This window comes from Lissotriton vulgaris, chromosome 10 (genome assembly GCF_964263255.1).
Source record: "Lissotriton vulgaris chromosome 10, aLisVul1.2, whole genome shotgun sequence".
Lineage (NCBI taxonomy): Eukaryota > Metazoa > Chordata > Amphibia > Caudata > Salamandridae > Lissotriton > Lissotriton vulgaris.
This window is the reverse complement of record NC_141698.1, coordinates 676,916,915-676,933,346: the sequence shown is the minus strand read 5'-3', so window position 1 is coordinate 676,933,346 and position 16,432 is coordinate 676,916,915.

Genomic DNA, 16,432 nt, shown 5'->3' with positions numbered 1-16,432 from the left:
TTAACTGCCAATACCTCCTTGGTGCGTGGGATCCGACACCTTCCCAGGGGTATCTCTGACCATTCCCCCCCTGTTGCTTGAGGCATCGGTGGGGGACCATTCTGGAAGCAGGGTTCCCCCTATTCATCCCTGGCATTTTAGGAATCCTCAGCTTCGCTCAGACCTGGTTAAGGCCATTGACTGTTATTTTGATGAGAATGAGGGATCCGTTTCTTCCCCTACTATCCTTTGGGAGGCTTTTAAGTCCGTCCTAAGGGGTTCAGCGTTGTCCTTTATTGCGGCTGATAAGAAGAACAGTAGAGAAAATGTGTTAGCTCTTGAGGCAGAAATTACTTCGCTTGAAAGTGGCCTGGGTGGTGACGATACCCCTGCTATGTTACACTCCTTAGCGCTGAAACAGGCAGACTATAGAGCCCAGGTGACCGACGCTGCTAAAGTGATGCGTATGAATCAACTGGGCCGGCTTTATGATGTGGGCGATAAGGCCAGTAAGTTGTTGGCGTGGCTGGATAAATCTGAGCGACTGAATCGTGTTGTGCCCGTAATAGCTCGTGAGACTGGAGTGTGTGTGACTGATCCGGGGGAGATTGTCCACTGTTTTGTGGACAATTTTCAAACAGTATATCGTTCGGTGAGTGATCGGGATGAGGCCGACTCCCGTTTGCTTTTGCGTGATATTGCGCTTCCCTGTGTGTCGGAGGAAGATAGTTCCGCCCTAGATGCACCTATTACGGCGGATGAGATTTCCACTGCCATTCGGTCCTTGCGATCAGGTAAAGCAATGGGGCCCAATGGTTTGCCTATCGAGTTATATAAACTGCGTCCGGACAAAATGGCGATCCATTTGCGCGCAATGTTTGCTGAGGCTTTTGAGGCCGGCAGCCTTCCTCCCGACCAGCGTTTGGCCACTATAGTAGTTATCTACAAGGACGGCAAGCCTCGTGATCGGTGCACCTCATATTGCCCTATCTCGTTGCTTAACGCCGAGCCTAAGATTCTGGCTACGGTCCTTGCTAATCGCTTGCTGACAGTTATTTGTGACCGGATCCATCCGGATCAGTCCGGTTTCATTCCTCATCGGAATACGGCGCTTAATCTTCGCAGACTTCACAGCGTTCTCGCGAGAGCTGGGACCCTTACTGAACCCGCTGTTGTGGCCTCCCTGGATGCCACGATGGCTTTTGATACCATTGAGTGGCCATATTTGTGGGCGGCCCTTTCGAAATTTGGTTTTAGCCCTACTTTTATCGCGTGGGTGCGACTCCTGTATAAACAGCCGCTGGCCCAAGTCGTCGTTAACGGCAGAGTATCTGGCCCGTTCTTATTGGGGCGTGGCACCCGACAAGGATGTCCGCTCTCCCCACTTCTCTTTGCCTTGGCATTAGAACCACTGGCGACGTGGCTTCGATGGGAGCCCTCGATTAAAGGGATCCGATGGGCACCGGACCTGGAGGACCGCGTCTCACTGTACGCAGACGATATTCTGCTTTATTTCACCTCACCTCAGAAGTCCCTTAACGTGCTCTTTGATATTCTTACCTCCTTTGGGAAGAACTCGGGGCTCGTTATTAACTGGACCAAATCGTGTGTGTATGTTATAGCGGGGGAGTTGCCTCCGCTACCTCGTAGATTCCCGATCCTGGTAGCAGAGTCTGGGTTCAAGTATTTGGGGATCTTCATTTCCATGGACTCCTCTGTGCGATATGACCGTAACCTCTATGCTCCTCTTCGTCGCCTCAAACAGGATGTGCGGAGGTGGCGTGGCTTGCCTCTGTCCCCATTGGGACGTGCAGCACTTTTTAAAATGATGTCTCTTCCCAGATTCCTGTATGCTTTACAAATTTTTTTTGACCCTGTTCCCTCCCGTTACTTTCGCGAGGTTGAAGGTCTTCAGAGACAGCTAATTTGGGACGGGCGAGCCCGTATCTCCTTATCTAAACTCACGCTCCCGTGGTACGATGGTGGCATAGCCCTCCCGGACATCAGAAGTTACTATTGGGCCTCACAGCTCAGCGCGATTAATCACGCGACGTACTCCCCGGGGCCCACTCCTGCCTTTGCTATGGATAAACTACTGTTGCCAGGTGGTAACTTCAATAGAGCCTTATACTCGAAGGCACCGTTCCGCCTTCTGACTGGACCTACGAAATGTGCTGTGCGTGCATGGAAAGATGCGACTGTGGCCACAGGTTGGAGTGATAGGTTGACGCGAATGACTCCGTTATATGACTCCGAGCGGTTGGGTGGCCTGTGGCGAACGAAAGGGTTTGATAGATGGGAAATGATCGGTATTAGCAAGGTGGAGGATCTTTGGGCCGGTGGCACAATTAAGTCCTTCGAGGCCCGGAAGGTGGAGTATCAAATGGATGACAGGGAATATTTTCGTTATCTCCAGGTGCGCCACGCCTTGCTCTCTGTTTTCCCCCCTGGGACGGAAATCCCCCAGTCATCCCCTCTTGAGGATCGGATTCTGGACGGCCATGTGCCGGACAGCACGATTTCTCTAATTTATAAAAAACTTATCAATACCAGGGCTGATCTCCTGGTGAAGCTTAGGACTTCTTGGACGGCAGATGGCCTCGAACTGGATGTCGAGGACTGGCAAATGGGTATTTCCTCCCACAAGGAGGTGGCCATTCCGGCCCGCCTCCGATTTGTGCAGTTAAAGATCCTCCACCAAGTTTACATGACTGGTACACGTCTGGTTAGGATGGGGTTCTCGAATGATGGGCTGTGTAAGCGTGGATGTGGTATGGATGGCACCTTTCTTCACATCCTATGGGAATGTCCAGTGGTCGCCGCTTTCTGGTCCAGAGTGCATGATGTAATGGGACGAGTCACCGGGGTTTCCCTCCTCCCTGAGGCGAGGCGCTGCCTGCTTAATGTATGGGAGCCTACGGATTGCACGGCCGCCCAGACCTTTTGGATCACTCTGGGCAACATGGTTGCCAAGAGAGATATAGCGCAGCTATGGGGCTCACATAGACCACCTGGAATAATTGCATGGAAAGAAAACATGGACTGGTGCATGTTTCGGGAGAAGACGGTATATGAGGCTCGGGCCGGCCCAGGAAATGAGGTAGAATTTGGTCATAATGCAATGAATACCGAGGAGACATTTGTACCCCACCACTTGATTTTACTGTTAACATCCCCTCGTCCCCGTAATTGACGTTCCTATAGACTGGCTACTATACCTCTTTAATAATCCTTTTCGCCCTCTCCCCGCCCCCTCATAATGTTGCCTTTATTCTTTCAGATGGATTTCCCCCTCCCCCCCTCCCGTGCCCTAGACATTGTTCTTACCATGTGAGTGTTTGTGTTGTTTGTTTCAAATTACATCAAAATTATAAAATGAAACCTACGATATCCTTTTTCTGATGTTTTATGCCAATACACCGTAGTGATGTTATTTTTGGCTTTTCCCGCAGCGCAAGGTAGCTTGATATGATATGTTTAAAAAAAAAAGAACACATTTTGCGATTCCTTAATAGCGAAAAATACCGATTCGCTATTAAGGAATAGCAAAATGCTATACATCAAGAAATCACTTCAAAAATAGCGATTTCTAATAATTCCTTAATTGCGACTCGCAAATTGCGAGTCGCAATTAAGGAATATCTCCCCATTCATTCCTATGGGCCTTGAGGCCCATAGGAATGAATGGGAAGACATTCTCAATTTGCTAATCGCAATTAGAGATTCGCAAATTGAGATTGCAATTTCAAGGGTGCAGGGGTGTCCAAAGGACACCATGTCGCACCCCTGAAATTGATGTGTGCACATATGTTGCGCACACACATGCCCTTAGGGCATGTGTGTGCGCAACATGAAACTTTGAAAAATGCACTTTAGTGCATTTTTCAACGTTTTTGCTATTTACCACGTAGTTAGACTTTGCGGTAAATAGCGGCCCCAGATTGCGAATTCGGAATTTTTAATGGTTCATGAATTGCATTTAAGGAATCTCAAATTGAGATTCCTTAAATGCAATTAATCGCAATTTAGCGATTTCTAGATTTGCGATTTTTGCATTTGGGATGATAAATCCCAAATGTAAAAATAGCGCTCGCAAAGGGCCAGATTCTCAGAATCTGGCCCTTTGCAAGCCGATTTCGGCTTGATGAATCTACCTGTTAGTATGTAGTCAGTGGGAGCCATAAAAGATCTCTTTAAATGGGGGTGGCATAATTGGTATTGAGTCTGTGATGAAACCACACAGCATTCCACCAGGCTCTAAAAGTAACTTTATCTGCTTGTTTCCAATTTGAGGTTACTAAATGTAAAGCTACACCTAATAACAAATCTAGTAACTTAAAGTTAGAGGATAACTGGGGCCATTGAGGTGACAAGGAGCCTAAAAAAATGTTAGGTATACAGAAAGGGATATTAACTTTAAAAATCTTTTTAATTTGGGACCAGACTAATTGCCAAAACTGAAAAATACTGGGACAATCAAATAGCATATGTTTTAAATCAGCATTAAAACAGGAACAGGACAAAACAGGTGGATGGAGTGTTAGGTGAGAAAGATGCTAGTGCTGCAGGAGAAAATAATAGGCGTTGATAAACAAAGTAGAGGGTTTGAGAAGTATTAGCAGTTCTAGATGTCTTATGAATCTTAGGCCATAATTTATCCCAGTTGGAGGTTGTCCAGCATTGTGCTAAGACCTTTTCCCATGCCAACTCAGTCTTTGAGTTATGTCTGTCAGAAGGTATTATTAAGAGCTTATAAATAGAAGATGTAGAAGGAGAGGTATTTAATATGGGAAAAAGTGTAGAGCATGCCATAGGAGGTTTGGGAGCGGTTGATAGTGAAAGGAGATATTGATTAAGGGAGGGACGTAAAAGATTATACTGCAATTTAAAAGAATTAGGCAATGAAAATGTGGTTTGAAGATCAGTAAGGAAAGATTATTAGTTAAGAGTTGTGAGATCCAAAACAACCCTTTGGCTCTCCAAGATTTCCAGTAGATGGTACGGTTTTTGATACATAGTAATGTATTGTGCCAAATGGCCTGTTGAACGAGAGAAGTAGTAGAAGGTTAAGAAGAAGGTAGAAGAGGAGCTAGAAGTTTACGAGTGTGGGAAATAACGGGAGGACGAAGAGAGGATATGTTATTAGAGAAAGCAAGGGTTTCTTCAAAGTCAAAAGTAAGATAAGAAATGTCTTTATATATATATCCATACTGGGGGGTATGTAGATGGTTCAGAGGAAAGCCAACGGGAAGATTGTTTTAAAGCAAAAACATAATGATAAGATTTGAAATCAGGGAATTTAAGGCCATCACTAGATTTGTCTTTTTTTAAGGAGGACAAGGCTATTCGAGGGGGCTTGCGTTTCCAGAGAAACTTTGTTAAAAGCGGATCAATCTTCTTAAAATAGTATCTGGGAATGTGCACAGGGATCATAGAGAGAATATTAAGAATCAGAGGGGGACCTCTCTTTGTCGTCCCAACCAAGAGAGGAAACGAGGGTGCCAACTAGCAATAGTATCAATTAATATTTTTATAATATAATCAAAGTTCAGCTTTAAAGTCTCCGGGATAGTCAAGGAGAACCATAAACCCAGGTATTTTACCTTAGAAGGTTGCCAGGAAAAAACAGTATGGATAAAGTAATGCTTAAGGTACAACTTAATGAGAGGTAAGACCTCAAATTTATCCAGATTAAGGCGATATCCTGATATTTGAGAAAAAATATCAACCTGATGTAGAAAAGAGGGGAGAGAAGTTGCAGGATTAGAACAATATAGATGACTGTCATCTGCGTAAACAGACATTTTAACTTGGCGCGAATTGAGTTGAAAGCCAGAGATCTGAGTATCCTGTCTGATCTTAGTTAAAAAGGGCTCTAACGCTACTACGAATAATAGAGGTGACAAGGGACACCCTTGTCGTACTCCCCTAAAAAAGAGAAAAGTAATCAGAGACCTTACCATTAACAAAGATAGAAGCTCTGGGTCCCGAGTATAGTGAGGAAAGTAAGGAGATCAGTTTGGGAGGAAAACCTATCCATTTTAAAACATGAAACAAAAAATCCCATCCAAACCTGTCAAATGCTTTTTCAGCATCTAAAGCTATGGCGGCAATAGGATATTCTAGGGAAGAAGCCTTTCTAAGAATATTGAAAAAGACCCAAGAGATGTCTGAGGATAATCGTTCCTTTACAAAGCCAGATTGTTCAGGGCCAATAGGTTCAGGTAGGATAGGGTCAATGCGAAGAGCCAGAATTTTTGTAAAGATCTTATAGTCTGTGTTGACTAAAGAGATGGGACAAACATTTTTGCAGAGGGAAGGGTCTTTATTATCTTTGGGGATTAAACATATCATGGCTTCTTGAAAAGTGCAGTGAGATGAACCATTTGTAATAAAATAATTGTATAAAAGTAAGAGATTTGGAAGGAGAAGTTTAGTAAAGTGTTTATAGAACTCAACAGGAAATCCATCGGGTTCAGGGGCCTCCCCTCACCGTAATACTGATACTGCATGGATAAGTTCTGCTAACGCAATATCAGATTCCAGTAAATCAAAATTGATATGTTGAGAGGGGGGGGGGGAATTAATGGATTGAAAATAAGAGGATAGATTCAATTGACTTGGCTGCGTCTCTGGAGTATTCAGATTCTTATAAAGGAAACAAAGTCATTTAAGATATCTTTGTCTTTAAATAATGAAGTACCAGCAGAGTTCTGCAAGGATTCCTTTCAAGTTCTTTCTCGTCTAATTTTAAGTAGTTAGCTAATAGTTTCCCCATTTTATTTTGGTCTCCGTAGTAGCAAGAGCTGCTTTTTAAAAGATAGGAGGAAGCGGTTTCCGCTGATAATCTGTTAAAAGTGAGCTTTGCATCAAAAAGTATTTTTAAAGAAGACTCAGTATTGGAATGATAATAAGCATATTCTAGTTGTTTGATCTTAGTGAGTAACTGAGTGGTTTGTGCTTAAAAAGATTTTTTCTTTTGTGTAACAAAATTCATTATAAAAACTCTAGCTGCCACCTTATAAGAATCCCAGACCATTACAGGGGAAAAATATTGAGTTGAATTAAAAGCGAAAAATTCAGAAGCAAAAGAGCTGAAGTTGTTAGAGAAATAGGGTCAGCAAGTAATGAATTATTAAAATGCCAACTACCAGCATCTGGAGTAAATGGTATCAGATCAAAGTCAACATAAACTGGGGCATGAACTGATATTAAAATAGATCCTATCTCGGATTGAAGGACATGTTGAGTTAAAGATTTACTTAAAAAAAGGTGGTCAATTCGGGATTGTGATTGGTGTGGGGGTGAGTAATAACTGTATTCCCGGAGATCTGGGTGACAGAGCCTCCAGATATCAATTAGAGATTTATGACGTATAGTAGAAGTAAATTGTGAGTGAATTTTGCTGTTGATAAATTTAACTGGTGAGTATCTGTCTAATATAGGGTCATGTATTTGATTGCAATCGCCACGAAAAACAATATATGCATCGTCAAGCAAAAGTATCTGAGTCCAAAAAATTTTGTCAACGGAAACTGGGCCATATACATAAAAAAAGAACTAATGGTAGTTTATCAATAATAAGTTTAACAATAACCCAACGACCCTCAGAATCGGATTCTTGATGGACAACTGAAACATGAAATTTCAAATTACAAAAAATCAAAATGCAATTTTTCTTACCTACGGCCGGAGAACAAAATACATGGCCTCATTTCTTTAGCTTAGAAGCTTCGGTTTCAGATAGATGTGAATCCTGAAGTAATGCAATGCCAATTTTTAATTTAGCTAAATGGGTTAGCATCCATTGCCTCTTAATGGGATTACCTAATCCCTTAATGTTCCATGTAGTAACTCTGAATGTAACCAAAAGGTTTTAACATGAACAGTCAATAAGCAAACAGTGAAATAATCAAATTCAAAATTGAGAACAGGTGAAAAGATTAAATAATAGAGATCAAAGTATTGTTTGAATAGGAAAGAAGGGAGAGAGGGAGCAGCAGCGTGGATATTAGGAAGAAGAGTAAGAAATACAGTTATGAAATAAAGAGATAGGGAGAAAAGAAAACCATGACAGAGAACAAGAAGACAGTACAAGTCAAACATACCTACAAGACGGGTGGGGTGGACAGCATCAAGCAGCGACAAAGACAACATCTGAGTCCTAGCAGATTAAAGTGCAGACTAGAATATGAAATAAATCAACACAATTGAGGAGACCAAATAAGAAGAGCTGGGGTTAGTAGAAACACCTGTAAGTAGGAAGGAAAAGAAAAAAAGAGACAAGAGACCATAAGTGAACAGAGAAAAAAAACGCAGAGTAACTAGAACAAACATCCGACATAATTTACATCAAATAAACACAACATGACCACATAAAAGGTAACAAGGTATCAATTAAGAAGGTTTTGTAGTGTCCATGACATCTGCTCCGACTTGTAGAAGAAACTCTTTCAGAACTGTTGGGTCATCGTAGGTGGTAATCTTTTCTTTATAAGTGACCTTAAAACAGACAAGGATGGATGAGACCATGTCTAGCATTTATGGATCTTAATTGAGGACGAAGATCAAGAATTTTTTTCCGACGATCTGTAGTGACCTTCGTGACATCTTATCAAAAGACCAAGCGGGGACCTTCCCAGGAGACCTGTTTTTTTGGCTTTAACAGTCGACAAGATTTGTAATAAATCTGTGTACTGTAAGAAATACAGGATTACACCACGAAGTTTTGATTAAATCTTGGGACCAAGCCTGTGAGCTCGTTGTATATTGATGGAGACAGAAAGCGACAAGTTCAGAAGTTTTGGTAGGAGAGACTGAACCCTCCAAATTTTCAGGAAGTCCATAAATACGTAGGTTGTTCCTGTGATTCGGTTTTTGCAAATCCTCAGTGTGTTTCTTGAGGAGAGCAATTCCTGCTTCAAGTTGAGGCAGACGAGAACAAGTATTTTGTAAGGATTCCGTGGATTGTTCAACAACAGAGACACTTTGATCTAGGGAAGACCATTTACTATCCAGAGATTGCATAATTTTTGTGGTTTCTTCTACAAAAGGTTTTAAAGCACGAATTTCCTCTACAATCAAATCCATAGACAAGGAAGAAGTATGACCTGGGGATGGATGGTCCTTTTTTGATCATTTAGTAGAGCTCACAAGTGGTTTTGCTGAAGGGAGCAGTTTGGAAATAGCACCTGATAAGGGTTCAGGTTTCTGAGAAGTGTTATCCTCCATACCATTATGTAAGGAGTCCGAGTCTGAAAGAGTAACACGCTTAGAAGTAGTAGAGAGCCTAACATTATTTAATCTTCCCATGAAGGGGAAAAAGGATTGAATATGAGACTGAGGTGAAGAGCGATTAAGCTACAATTCTTTAAGGTCCAACCAGGCAGAGTAATAAGAAAGTCAAGTTAGGCAAAATTGTCACAAAGCTGCCTTTGTTATTCGAAAAACTTGGGGGCAGATTTACAGGCCCGGTATGCCACTTTTGCGCCGCCGTTGCGTCTCTTCTGTGATGCAGCAGCGGAGCAAAGCCAGCACCATGCTCCGGGGTATTTACAACGTGACGCATCTAGAGAGATGTGTCACGTTGTAAAGCCCTGCGCCACATGGAACCTGCGTCAGGTTTCATGTGGGCGTTCCGGCGCTGGGGGGGGCGTTCCGGCGCAGGTACGCCTCGGAAAAGTGGCTGAGTGAAATCTAAAAGATTTCACTCAGTCACTTTTCCGACCCGGCTCCGTCAAAACCTTACGCCTGCTTGTAGCAGGCGTAAGGAGTGATGCAGCACTCCTGAGCAGTGCTGGAGTTGCGTCGCCCTTGCAACACAACTCCAGCACTGCGTCACCTTTACGACATCAGATGCGTCACGCATCTGTCTATTCTTGCGCCATGGCAGGCGCATTGCGAATGCGGTGTATTCATGGTGGCGCAAGAGGTTTCTGCCGTGACGCACAATAACTGGCGCATCCCTGCTTATATGCAGGGATGCACCAGTTATTGTAAATCTGCCCCTTGATGTCAATTATCCACGCTGAGGTAAACCAAACATTCCACCTTAAGAAAAGGAGCAGAGCTTATTGTGCATAATATGGCTATTAAAGAAACTCTGCTTTAAGAAAGAGTTGAGGAGAAAAACATTTGGTGTGGAATAATAATGAAGCCAAGTGTTCACGTTGAAGTTAATGCATTCCTCCTTGTTCCATGCTGAGGTAAACCAAACATTCCACCTTAAAAAAGGGAGCAGAGCTTATTGTACATAATATGGTTACTGAAGAAACTCTGCTTTAAGAAAGAGTTGAGGAGAAAAATATTTGGTGTGGAAGAATAATGAAGCCAAGTGTTCACATAGAAGTTAATGCGTTCCTCCTTGTTTTTTATATTGTCAGATGAGGAAAAGCCCGCCCGCCATTCAAAATGGCAGACATGACCATTTGAATGAGAAGAAAAAAACCCTGGTCATTCGGCTGAAAAAGCTACACAGGGGGAGAAGCTGCAGCGCAGCGCACCTGCAAATCACAATTTCCAGAGGAAGAGAAACCCCACGTTCTTGTTCCTCGGCGAGCGCCAGAGCGGTCTCCGGAGTTGTTTGAGCTTACCGGTCCGTCGGAGCTCAGCGGTCCTCTGCCATCTTTCAACGGTGCCGAAACCACACCCCTTTTGTTGTAAATTACCCCTTCCGGATTGGCAGCTTTTCATAGGGAGTTATGATATTTTGTTGCAACAGAAACCTCGGACCCCCAGCCTACGGTATTTAGTGGGTTTTAGTGTACCAGCCACCCCATCTCGGTTCATCTTGCATCAGGGAACCTATCTATTTGAATAAACTTGCTGACCGGCAGCCACTCTATGGCCCAGGAAACCCCATATAAAGATTTTCAAGATGTGTTTTTTAAAGGTGGGTCTAAATTTATATCTTGCCAACTTTTTTAACAATGATTTTGTTAATATTCCAATTATAAGGTACCTCATTCTGTTTGAATATATTGATTCACTTTTAGGTAAAGTCACTGACAGGGGGAGTCAGGCATACCCAGCATTCAAAGCCACAAAATGATAAGAGTGCTTTTCAGGGTGGTGACGTGAGAGGCAAGGAATTAGAGGGCTTCATTCACTATTTGACTTGAATAAAGTTCTGGATGTGGTTGACACTAGTGATCCTGGGCAAACCGCCTGCAGGGGTAGAGAAAGCACATCTATAATTGATTATATTTTTATTTCTAGCAATCTTATTAGTTTATTACAGTATGGATCAACCATTCCCTCACATTTTAGTGATCATGATCCCAGCAAATCAGCTTGAGCCTCATCTTCGAAGGTTAAACATAACATTGATGATGGGCTCAGTAAACAGCAGCTATCCACAGAGTGGTCTGAAAAGTCCAGAATCCGGCTAAATTTTAGGGAAATATAATAAAAAAAGAATCAGGTGCTGGGTATGAGCTGCCTGGTCAGTGAAGTAGCTAAAGAGGCGATAGTTTGTTCTTTTGTTGTCCTTTGTATCAACATCAAAAATGCCCTGTTAAAACATTCCAGATCTATACATACTGCACCAAAATGGTTTAACCATGACAGTTCAGCAGCTAACCAATCATTGTTCAGGGCACTTGTTGTTAATCTCAGCTATCCCCCCCCCCCACCCCCCCCCATAGTAGCCACTTTACTTAAACAGTACAAAGCAGTCACAACAAAGAGATGGAAGGAAGTAATTATACAGCAGTGAGATTCACTAGCTGAGCAGCATGTAAGAAGGACAGTAACTGCTATGAGAACCATTAAGCGCACTGTGACCCCACTTGGCTGCCAAATTACTAGTGAGACATGAGAGGCTCACTCCTCTAAAATATATTCTGCTGAAACAATAATCACTCAGCCTATTATGACCTGTAGCAACTATCAGGGAATTAGGGTCACCCTGTGTGAAGTTGTTGGCTCTATCCAACAGAATACCAGTAGAAAGGCTCCTGGACCGGAAGGATCTCTATTGACATAATAAAGTGTAACATTGATTTGTGGGTTCTGTTACTGGCCAATGTCTTTAACAATCTCATGCACACACCAGTTCTGAGTTCTTGGGCTATGTCAACTCTTGTACAAAAATTTAAAAAAGGCAATCGGACACTGCCAAGTTGCTATTGTCCTATTTCACTTATTGATTCAACTGTCAAAATACCGGGTAGAGTCTTATATAACAGGATTAAGGAGTGGGTGTCTGAAAAGTCAATTTTACATCTCTGCCAGTATGGATTCAGATATTGAGTAGGCACCATTGAGTAATGCTTAAACTTAAACCTTATAATAGGCAAATACACAATAACCAAGCAAATACCATTGTATCTCACATTTATGGATTTGTCCTCAGCATTTGATTGTGAAAAATGTTCAAAACGGTGGCAACCTCTACTCTCTATGGAGATGAATGTGGCACTTGTACACTTTTTAGCATATTTGTAAGAGAATGTGAAAGACAGAATAACGTTTGGTTCTAATGGTGAAGTTTCTAATGAAATTAATCTGACGAGGTGTGCGGCAAGTCTGCGTGCTGGCACTGTTCCTTTTTATATTATATAACAATGAGCTTAGCCCTTTTTTATGCGCTAGAGGTTAGTAGTCAGTGTTTGGGAAGCAATCAGCTCTGAATACTGCACGCTGCCTTGAATCCCTCCTGACACACCACCTCCGATGCTCGCACGCTCGCTATTGCCACCCATTAGTTTAGCGCTTTTTGAAGCCGCGTTGTCAGACCTCAGTCACTGTTCTTTTATAAGATAAACATCTCAGCTTTCACCTATTTTAACTTCACACTGCGCCGCTAAAACTTTCTACTTGCCTGCATGTGTTGATTGCCAGCGCCTCCCTGTTTCACCACGGAAAGTTACGATTGTGTAGAGGGAGTGTCGCACTACCAGGAAGTGATGTCAGAGCCCAGATTAGCTGGCCTCTGCCGAAAACGATAAATACCTATGCCCTGGCCGACGCGCAGCGGATGCGCGCAGAGGGCGCGCCGCTGGCGCGCCAAAGGCAAGCCCGTCTGTGCCCGTCTGCGCCATACTGTCGCCAGGAGCCAGAAACTCTGCCAGTTCTCAAGTCGCTCATGCTCTCGACCCAAAAACAAGGATAACATACTCTAATCAGGACTTGCTACTAATTAGGGATCGGTCACCTATCCCCACCCTGGCCACTGGATCTCATTTATGCCCTCACCACTTTCCTCTCATTATGGAAGGCCCCCTTTCGTGCATGAATTGTGGTTTCCAAAGCATTTATACAGTATTAAGTAAGCCCTACACTAACTCCCATATGGATAGCAGTACCCCATCAAAGCCAGCTGGGAGTGCTTCCTGGCCAATGTTCGCTCGCTTCCTAAACACGCCACTAATATCTGGGATATACTAGCCACCTCTCTCCCTGACCTAGGATTTCTGACAGAGACATGGTTAAAACCCTCCTCCACACCAGCCATCGCTTTCGCACTTCCCAAGGGCTACCGCATCATAAAGCTGGATAGACCTCACAAGACAGGTGGAGGAACGGCTATCATATATAAGGATCCAATAAAAGCTACCACTATAGACCAATATCTCTGTGATTAAATAGAAATTCTCATATTTAGGCTGGACCTCCTTGCACAATTGAGTTGGAAAGGAGCTCTTGTTTACCGCCTCCCTGGACCTCTTTCCAACTCCATTACAATTCTCATGGACTTGATTGCTCCCCACGTAATCTCCTCCAATACATTTCTTCTCCTTGGTGATTTTAATGTCCATAGTGAGGACGCACAGGATCCAGAAGCGGTCGCCTTCCTCAAGGACTTGGCAACACTCGGCCTTATAAAAAAGAATGACACCCCCTGACACATTGCTGGTCATACCCTGGACCAGATCCTTTCCAACTCCTCCGAGACCATCTATAAATCCACCAACCCTCTAACTTGGTCTGACCACTCAATAGTCTCATTTGACCTGGTAGGTCCTCGAGAGCATGCACATAATAAATCTTCAGGGACCCATAGCCATAGACAATGGCACAAACTCACACCAACCCTTTTTCAAGAAACTTTTATCCATCCCCACCATTCTCCTATCGCCACAATTGAGGCACGCCTGAGGACTTTCCAAGACTCTATCAGACACAATATAGACACCCTGATTCCCATGAAAAAACGAGCTGGGAGCCCAACCCGCCCCAAGACACCTTGGTATTCGACAGATCTTAGATCAGAGAAGAGCAAGTGTAAAAATTGAACGACAATGGCGCCGATCTAAAGACATGCTGGACAAAGGAAAGTTCAAATCAGCCCTTGATAAATATCATAAAAACCTTAGAAAAGCCTGGAGAAACTATATAACCACCCAAAACGAGCAAGCGGATAATACCTCAAAAACTTCAATCACTATGCGATAACATCGCTGGCCACTTTACACAAAAAATGGACTCCTGACGCTTGTGGCTCCCCGCCTATCCAGTCTGGGCACTTTGAAAGGCTTCCCTCTTCGTACCATACAAGACACAGAATGCTTATTGAAATCTGCCAAGTCAGGCTCTCCTACAGACCTTATATCCGCCAAAAGCGCAAAAGAACTTTCTATAGAATTGGCAGAGCCTCTATGCTCCATTCTTAATTGCTCTATCAGGCAAGGCAAACTCCCTAAAGAATGGAAAGATGCACAGATCATGTCAATCAGGAAAAATGCTAAATTGCCACCAGACGTCATCACCGGTATACAGACATAACATCGACAACAAAAATATCGAGGTAGTTAAATATCGAGTTTAAAATATCGAGTAGACAGAATATCGATAAACAAAATATAGACTACAAAAATATCGAATGGAAGGACAATAATATCGAATCAAAAATATAGAATGGACAGAATATCGAATGGACAGAATATAGGCAACAGAAATATCGAGGGACAGAATATAGACAACAAAAATATCGAGGGACAGAATATAGACAACAAAAATATCGAATTTTAGGTAAGTAACTAAGTCAATTTATGGTATTTAATTTTTGCGTAATATAATTCGGGAGCGGGTTGTGGGTTTATAGGGGAATAGGGTGGGAAGTAATTTAATTATAATGATTTAAATATTTTAATTTATTGGCATTTATGTACAATTAATTGTTAATTAATTATGAATTGGCAATTAATTAAAAGATAATTGGTAATTAATTTTTATTAATTGATTAATTGATAATTATGGGAATTTTATTTATTTATTTTCTGGAGCGGGTTGTGGGTTTATAGGGGAATAGGGTGGGAAGTAATTTAATTATAATTAATTAAATATTTTAAATTATTGGTATTTATCTACAATTAATTGTTAATTAATTACTGATTGGAAATTAATTAAAATATAAATTGTAATTAATTTTTATTAATTGATTAATTGATAATTATGTGAATTTTATTTATTTATTTTCTGGAGCGGGTTGTGCGGTTTATAGGGGAATACAGTGGGAAGTAATTTAATTATATTTAATTCAATATTTTAATTTATTGGTATTTATGTACAATTAATTGTTAATTAATTATTGATTGGAAATTAATTAAAAAATAATTGGTAATTAATTTTTATTAATTGATAATAATGTGAATTTTATTTATTTATTTTCTGGAGCAGGTTGTGGGTTCATAGGGGAATAGGGTGGGAAGTAATTTAATTATATTTAATTAAATATTTTAATTTATTGGTATTTATGTACAAATAATTGTTAATTATTGATTGGAAATTAATTGAAAAATAATAGGTAATTAATTTTTATTAATTGATTCATTGATAATTATGTGAATTTTATTTATTAATTTTCTGGAGCGGGTTGTGGCTTTATAGGGGAACAGGGTGGGAAGTAATTTAATTATAATTAAATAAATATATTAATTTATTTGTATTTATTTACAATTAATTATTTATTATTTTTAAATTGGCAATTAATTAAAATATAATTGGTAATTAATTTTTATTAATTGATAATTATGTTAATTTTATTCATTTATTTTCTGGAGTGGGTTGTGGGTTTATAGGGGAATAGGGTGTGAAGTAATTTAATTATAAATAATTTAATTATTTTTGTTGTATTGGTATTTTTTTAGATTTAATTGTAATTTAATTTGTAATTGGTAATTATTTAATTTTAATTGGTAATTAATTTTTATTAATTAATTAATTGATAATTATGTTAAATTTATGTATTTAATTTTTGTAGTGGGTTGTGGGTTTATAGGGGATTTGGGTGGGAAGTAATTTAATTGTAATTAATTAAATGTATTAATATATAAATTGGTATTTAATTTGAATTAATTGTTAATTATTTTTAAATGTTTTAATAATTTATTGTTATTTGTAAATATTTTGTATTAATAGGTAATTATTTTTTAGTAATTAAATTAATTTTAATATTTTAAATTGAATATTTATTCAAATATCTTAAATTGGGAATTCATTTTAATTAATT